The sequence below is a fragment of the Sardina pilchardus genome, chromosome 10 (assembly GCF_963854185.1).
Source record: "Sardina pilchardus chromosome 10, fSarPil1.1, whole genome shotgun sequence".
NCBI lineage: Eukaryota > Metazoa > Chordata > Actinopteri > Clupeiformes > Clupeidae > Sardina > Sardina pilchardus.
Window position 1 is genome coordinate 21,120,107 of NC_085003.1, and position 7,500 is coordinate 21,127,606.

At 46.7% G+C, this 7,500-nt stretch overlaps 1 protein-coding gene across 2 annotated transcripts in view; it reads left to right on the forward strand.

Annotated features, from left to right (window-relative positions):
• mgat4c (mgat4 family member C) overlaps positions 1–7,500 on the forward strand; it is a 92,285-nt gene that overhangs the window by 34,446 nt on the left and 50,339 nt on the right. For both annotated transcript variants that reach the window (XM_062547844.1, XM_062547845.1), the window contains one exon: positions 2,457–2,552. The gene's annotated coding sequence lies outside the window, so the exon portion shown is untranslated. The remainder of the gene's footprint in view (positions 1–2,456; positions 2,553–7,500) is intronic.

Here is a 7,500-nt window from a genome sequence, read left to right on the forward strand (position 1 = left end):
AGTGTCAGCGGTGGCGAGACTGAGGGGGAGCAGCCCGTTGCATACCAAAGACAAGACACTGCGGCTCTCACACAGGGGGCCGACTAGACCCTCAGGCCTCCTTGAAGCTGCACCTTTGAAAGCCTCGCCGCCGTTTAGGTGGCCTGGCCAGGGCCTGCGTGGAAAGGGGAAGAAAGGTAAGGAGCATTAAAAGGACCCCGCTGCTTACGGTTACTCGGTACGCAGACGCCGGTGCCACCCCCTCCGTCCTGCCTCCGACCGCGCGGCCGCCATTAGCGGAGATGGATTTGGACAAGAAAAATGAAGTGTGCCGTTTCCTGTGGCCTGCGGCGGCCTTTTTTTCTGTTGTGAATAATGAGAAGGGCTTTGGCTGTTGCCTCCAAGACCCCTCCAGCCTCTTCAGAAATAGCTCTCCCCTGTGAAGCCGCTCCTCTCCCTCTGCCCCAGCCCTTCCACTTCTAGTCTACCACTTCTTCCCTTTTTTTTTTCTTTAATGCTTCCTTTTTTTCCACCGCGCTAAGTCTGTGAAGGAACTGTCACGTCCTATCAGGACAGGATCTGTAAGAAGTGAATTAAATATATCTTGTCCCTTTCTGACCACTTCTGACGCTAACTGCTCCTTTATATATATATTTACGGCGGGGTTTGGATTTCACTCTCTGGAGTTTTATGTCATAAAACTTCATTATTTTCCCTTTGTGCAGATGTGAGTGGATTTGCCTTATCAGAGAGACAGGCAGAGAGGGAAAGGGAGCGAAAGAAAGGAAGCTCTCTCACAAAGGTGCAGTTCACTGAACAACTGCAGTGTGACACTATCAAATGCCTTCACTTTACAACAAGGCTGTGAAGGTTTATTATGGGGTTCCTTTTGATGGATTTTTAATAAGACGTGACCTCGCTCTACACTGTAGCGAGCGTAAATGCCAGGGAGCGTAATAGCATGCATGCACATTCACCCACACACACACACACACACACACCTGCACACACACGCACACACACACACACACACACACACACACACACACACATATGTACGTATCCAAACCACCACACACACACACACACCACACACACACACGCACGCACACCTACACACATATGCTCACACACAAATGCACACCACCATCCACCATGTGTCATTCTCGTGGTATGATTCTTTTCTTCTCTCCTTCTGCTTTAATGTAGCCACCGTTTAAGGGATAACTAGTCCTGTGCCATTTCAGTTGGAGGGAAATAGAATTCCATATGGAAAAGCCCTTTGACAAGCCTATGGCACAGCAGGGGAGGGCACATATTGGATCGCCATGCACAGATGTTTGACAGACGTGTGAGTGTGAGAAGCCATTTCTTTTACAACAACAACAAAAAAATCAATCTCAGTGTCAATTACACTGCACTCAATGAATGGCATTGAAGTGGGGCAACAGTGTGTCTACAGTATGTGCTCTGTCTGCTAAGGGGATGATTTTACTGTAACAGCTGTTCTGGGTATGTGCTGTATGTGCTGCTTCATGTTGAGCCAGTGGTTTTGTGTCTGGATGTTGGTGGAGGATTCTGTGGAGGATTCTTTTGTCTACGACGTATATTGAATGTTGTTTGTTCTTTTGTATGTTTTGTGTGGGTGGGGTGTGTACAGTATATGTTCTGTGTGTGTGTGTGTGTGTGTGTGTGTGTGTGTGTGTGTGTTTGTGTGTGTGTGTGTGTGTGTGTATGTTAGAGTAGGGGCTGCCAGTGGCTCAGTTAGCTGTCTGCTCGGCGCTTCACTGCCTGCGTGATGTATCTTTATGGCCCTTCATCGGAAGCCAATTACACCATTCTGTGTGGGTCCTTTTGTGTGTGTGTGTGTGTGTGTGTGTAAACGTGCAAGCCGGTATATTTGTGTGTGTGTGTGTGTGTGTGTGTGTGTGTGTGTGTGAGTGTGTGCGTGTGTGTGTGTGATGCGCTCGCAGCCCTTCTCTTAGCAACTGTTCTTGGACATTCCTCGTGAGCGTGCATCCTCAGGGGGAGAGCAGCACAGCCTCCTCCAGTCCATCTGAATTAGAGTCGCAATTCTCCGCACTGGAGGGATCCGAAGGGCAGCTCACCATTCCGCACATGCCTGCCTCCATATTCACACACACACACACACACACACACACACACACAGTGCACAACCACGCTCACACGCAGACAATTACTCCTTCCCCCACCCTCTCTCTATCTCCCTCTTTCTCTCTCACTCACTCTCTCTCTCACACACACACACACACACACACACACGCTAATGCATATGGACGTGGACGCACTCCCAAACAAATAGATCCGTGCTCATTTACTCCCGTTCCCTGCACACACACGTCTAACTAGAGAGGCACTCCCGTGAGCAGTGTGGAGGGGCTGCATTGGTGACGTGCCTGCAGTGTGAAATGGCCGTGTGTTACGTTAATGGCGGCTCTCTTGTCTTTGTTCCGCAGACACGGCAGCTCGTCTCTCCCCTGTGGCCCAGCTGGGCGTCCTGCTCTCCCTCAGCCAGACCAGGCCCGTCCCCGCCATCTGACCTCCACCAAACGGTAATGCCCGCCGCCACCCTGGCTTTTTGTTTACACACCTCTGATGCACTGTGTGTGTTTTTTTTGTTTTTTAATCGTGTTTGTGTGTAAAAGCACACCTGCCAATAATTACCTTTCAAAATGCAGGTCTTAGATTTTGGGGTTGGCAGGTTTTATGACAAATGGGCTAAAATTGCAGAGTGATTTAAAAGGATATATTTCATATACAATCTTGCAACTTGGGAAATGTCAGATAAACATACAAAACTAATGGAAATGTGATATTCATTATATATCATGAGTTTGATGGACAAGCAAATGATGTGTTTGCTGGGAAAAATAACAGGAGGGTGCCGTCGAGATGACCTTGATATACGGGAAAAACCTGTGAAAGACAGGAGTGGTGGCAGGTATCTCAAAGCCGTGGATGTTGTGTTCATTTGTATGGCCTAGTCATGGAGAAGCTGGAGGTTCTCCTGTCTGAACTTTGAGGAGATATAAGAAGGCTTCCGCGGTGGCATTATTAAATGTCCTCTCACGGGAGAGTAGGAGATGGGAATGGCCAGATTCACTGTTCCACATCACCCATCTTGACCCTCCGCCCTTTTCAGCACTCTTTAATATTGAGAGAGAGGGAGCTTTCATGTGAGGGATGACGTCTGTGATTTCAGGTGACATTAAACAGGACTCTTAATTATTTTCAAAGATATATATATACGGCTGACCTGCTTTTCAGATGATACTTGAAATGGCTAGGTTGATAGTTACAAGAGTCCATCGAACATTGGTATTTTCTTTTAATTCAGCGCTCTGAAGGAAATGAATCCTTGCCACAGGCAATGGTGTTTTATGTGCAATATGTTGTGTGAATCACTATATTCTTCTTCTTTTACTACCATCTAGTAGCAGAGATACAGTGGCAGCTATGATTCCTCTAGCCATGGCATGACTGTGGGAAATTGTATTTTTTTTTCGTGCTCCTCTCGGTTGGTTATAATTAGACATAATTGATTCGGTTGCTGCTCGCAGGTCTCTTTCTGTTTGTCTTCCCCAAATGCTCCAGTTCCCAGACTAACTTTTTCTTTTCTCTGCCTTTCACTAAATTACCGAACAGAAAGTCATTAGTTGAGAGCATTAACATCGCTCTTGATTGTAGTTAAAGACACTCAGAACTAAGTCACACAAGAATTACATGACTGGCGTTTTTTGGTGTTTGGCACCAGGGGAATTGATGTTTGGAAAGTAAATGTAGTAATTTTGTCTTCTGTGACCATTTTCAACCTCAGATATCCTCAGCGTTTCAGCTTGCAGGATGATGTAATCATTTGTCAGACCAGCAGGCAGAGTAAAACAGTAGCAACAACAACAACAACAACAACAGCAACAAAATAACAATGTAGGCCTCAACCTCCCAGACTGTTGAAACAGCAGAAGATATTCAGGAGCCCATCAGGATGAATGGGGTTGGGGAGACAGATTATGACTGATGGCAACTATGAACTGCTCGATCAGGAGTTCTAGTGGTGCATCTGGCATTGGGATAATGCTGATATGGGCATGCATTAAAGATTCATTTAAGCAGCTGCTCTTGCCACAGGACAGCATAAAACTGTCTGTCTCTGTATCTGTGTGTGTGTGTGTGTGTGTGTGTGTGAGTGTGCTTAGATGTTTGTGGTGTGTGTGTATGTGTGTGTGTGTGTGTGTGTGTGTGTGTGTGTGTGTTGGTGCGTGTGTGTAGGTGCGTGCGTGTGTGTGTGCGTGCGCATGTATGAATTCTAGGGATGTAACGATGCATCGTGACACGAATAAAAATCGATACAAATGCGTGACGATTCGCACCGGTTGATAGAAAAAATGAATCGCGATGAGTCACGTGACTTATGTCACTCGGTACAGGGCACAGAACGAGGGAAGACGACGGTAGGCAACAACTTTGAACTAGAGTGTGTGTGTCAGGGTTCGTATTGGTGCTTGAAATCCTTGAAAATGCTTGGATTTTAATGTGGTGTTTTCAAGGTTTGAAAAAGACATCATTTATGAAGTTGTTTTGTTTCTGCCACGCGTTCGCGTCCAGTTTGACATGTCTGGATTTTCCGATAATGACAGCAATCTTGTGATGCTGATATTGACTTTTAATTTCTGCGCGTGTAAACTAGTCTAAGCTACTGTGCTTGAACGAAGTTAGCTGTGACAGACTAACCTACTGGTTTTCATCGTTTTAACCACAAAGCCTGTCGACCTTAGGTCTACTCAATTTAGTTAACACCTTGTCATTTCGCGTTTGTCCCGCCGTTCACCTCCGTGCGCCCCATGTACATCAGAACATATGTCGGGATAGTCATCTCACTATGAGAAAACGTATGACGATAGTGCTAAGAGATTAACACGTTTGCATGCTTGGTAAACATCAGTCTTGCACATAATATTGAGCTGATTTTTTTTAGTGGAAATGGCTTACTGTAGCACTGTGCTGATAGATGGAAAAAGTTGCCTATTTAAAGGCACAGTCTGAATTTTAATCCTAGCTCTCCATTTAGTGTGTGCACTTGAACAACTATAATGATGTAGCATATAACAGTTATCTGCCCTGCAAAGCAAAAAGGCAGTAACTATGCAGAGTGCAAACTGAAAAAAAAAAAAAAAAACATTTTAAAGTTATGCTGTTGCTTAGCCTTATGGTTGTAGTTAATGTAGCAGTTATTGGAGGTTTATTTATTTTTTTTACTTTACATTAGCTTATTTTTGGTACTTATCAATCTTCTTAACAACTTTAATGTCATGAAAATTATAATAACTAATTTTCGACCAAAAATGCATTTACTGCCTTTCTGCTTTGTAGGGCTTAGGGCCTGCCATTTATTTTAAGAGGAGAGGTGTTGGACGTAATACTTTGGAAGGAGAGGGAGTGGTGCAATTTGATTTTCTTTGGAGCAACCTCTTCAAACAGCATCAATATCAAAAAAAAAAAAAATCGTGATAAAATCGTATCGTGAACAAAAAATCGTGATCCGTATCGAGTCGTGAGTTGAGTGTATCGTTACATCCCTAATGAATTCTCCTGATCAGCGAGACGGAGGAGTGTATAAAAGCAGCGCATGGAGCCTGCTGCCAGATGTGCGGTGTGGTGCAGTGGTCTACCTGTGTACGGGACAGGATGTGGGTCATCTCACCGCCCGCTCCTCTCCAGTCCTCCCAGCGCGCCGCACTTAGCCATGACTCAACGAGCAACAGACCAAACACACAGATGTGCACTTTCAAAGGGATACTCTCACTAACACGCACGCACATGCATGCACGACGTACACACACACACATGCATGCACATACACACACACACACACACACACACACACACACATACATGTACACACACACACACACACACACATACCGTATGGCTCTTAGAGGTATTGCTATAAATGTAACAATGTCTAGCAGTTCAAACGAGGGCTCTTATAGTGGAGTGGATGGAGAAGTGTACTCTGTGATCAGAAGGCTGCTGGTGAGCCCACGGCTCCTCCACGCTCATTGTGGGGAACATTGAGTCTCCCCCGCTCTGATTACTCCAGGTGTTGCATGAATGGAGGGCTCTCAGCAGCCGCTAATTTCATCTGAGCCTATTTAGATGGGCAGCAGTGGCCATGTTGACTCACCACTGCCCGGCTCTTTACGGGGCACAGCCATCCACAGAGCAGCCATCAAAGCAGAAGAGCAGAAGCAAGCTGAACATCGTGAACATCGGTATGATTGCTGATAATGTTCTCTGATGGACACAGGGGGAAAGGGATGCTTTTTGCTACCATTTCGTACTTTCTAGTTTGTATTCTACTCCGTCTTGTTCGATGTGTTTTTTTTCTCTCGTTGTTTTCGGTGATGCCCTCTTCATCTGGCCCTCTGCCCTTCAGCGCTCGTCTTCCTCCTCCGTGACGGAGACGCAGGGGTCAGAAGAGCCAGGGTGTTTTTATCCGGGTCGATTCCGAGGCTCCTGCGTGAAATGTGTTGAGAGGTTTGTGTTGCATGTGCTGCGTTGGGAGAGAGACTCTGTTTGAATGCTGTCGGTGTGCTCGTGGAGCCAAGACCTTCGGAGCTGATTTCCCAGTGTGCACATGCACTAACACTCACACACAGCATACACACAGATATCTGTCACACATATACACACCTTCACACACCCACGCAAACACATCTCACACGCATTTCACCACATGCTGATACCTGTCGACACACCTCCGGTACTCTTCTCTCACCCCTGTACACCTCCTTTCTCTCGGTTTCTCTCTGTTTCTCTCTCTCTCTCTCACTCACACACACACACACACACATACACACATATTCACACACATATTCAGTTTACAGTATCAGTCAGTCAAGTTCCAGTTATAATCCTACTAACCACTTCATGGTATACAAATGCTAGCACACACACACACTCAGTGACACACAGAAACAATACCCCAGTCACACATGAAAGTGAGTTATGCAAACACACTCCCATACAAAAGCAGGAAACAAGTGGCAGGGCAAAGAGAGACAATAGATTTCTCTTCCAGCCCAGGAGCGGGCGGGAGCCTCCTTGTGTTCTCCGGCTTCCAGCCGACGTCTTGTCACGCCGCTCGGAATAAACACTCTGTCCTTCCAGTCGAGACCTTGATGAGGGAAAACACTGTTATCTGCCACGGACACAGTGTTCACACCTCAATACCCCCCCCCCCCCCCCCCCCCACATGCGCACACACACACACACACACCCCAACCCCCCCTCCACTCCAGAGCCGCACGGCTCACAAAATAATAACGAGCGGCGCATCTCTCCCCGCCAGAGCGGAGCATAATAGGCAGACGAAGCCCCTTCAGAAAGAACAGCTGGTTATGTTTTTCTAATGGAGGAGAGCCATCACAGGCTGTCACTGCTGGTTCATCAGCAGCTGTTAGCCGGCCGAGGCCGAGGCGCGCGCGTGCACGTGAGGGA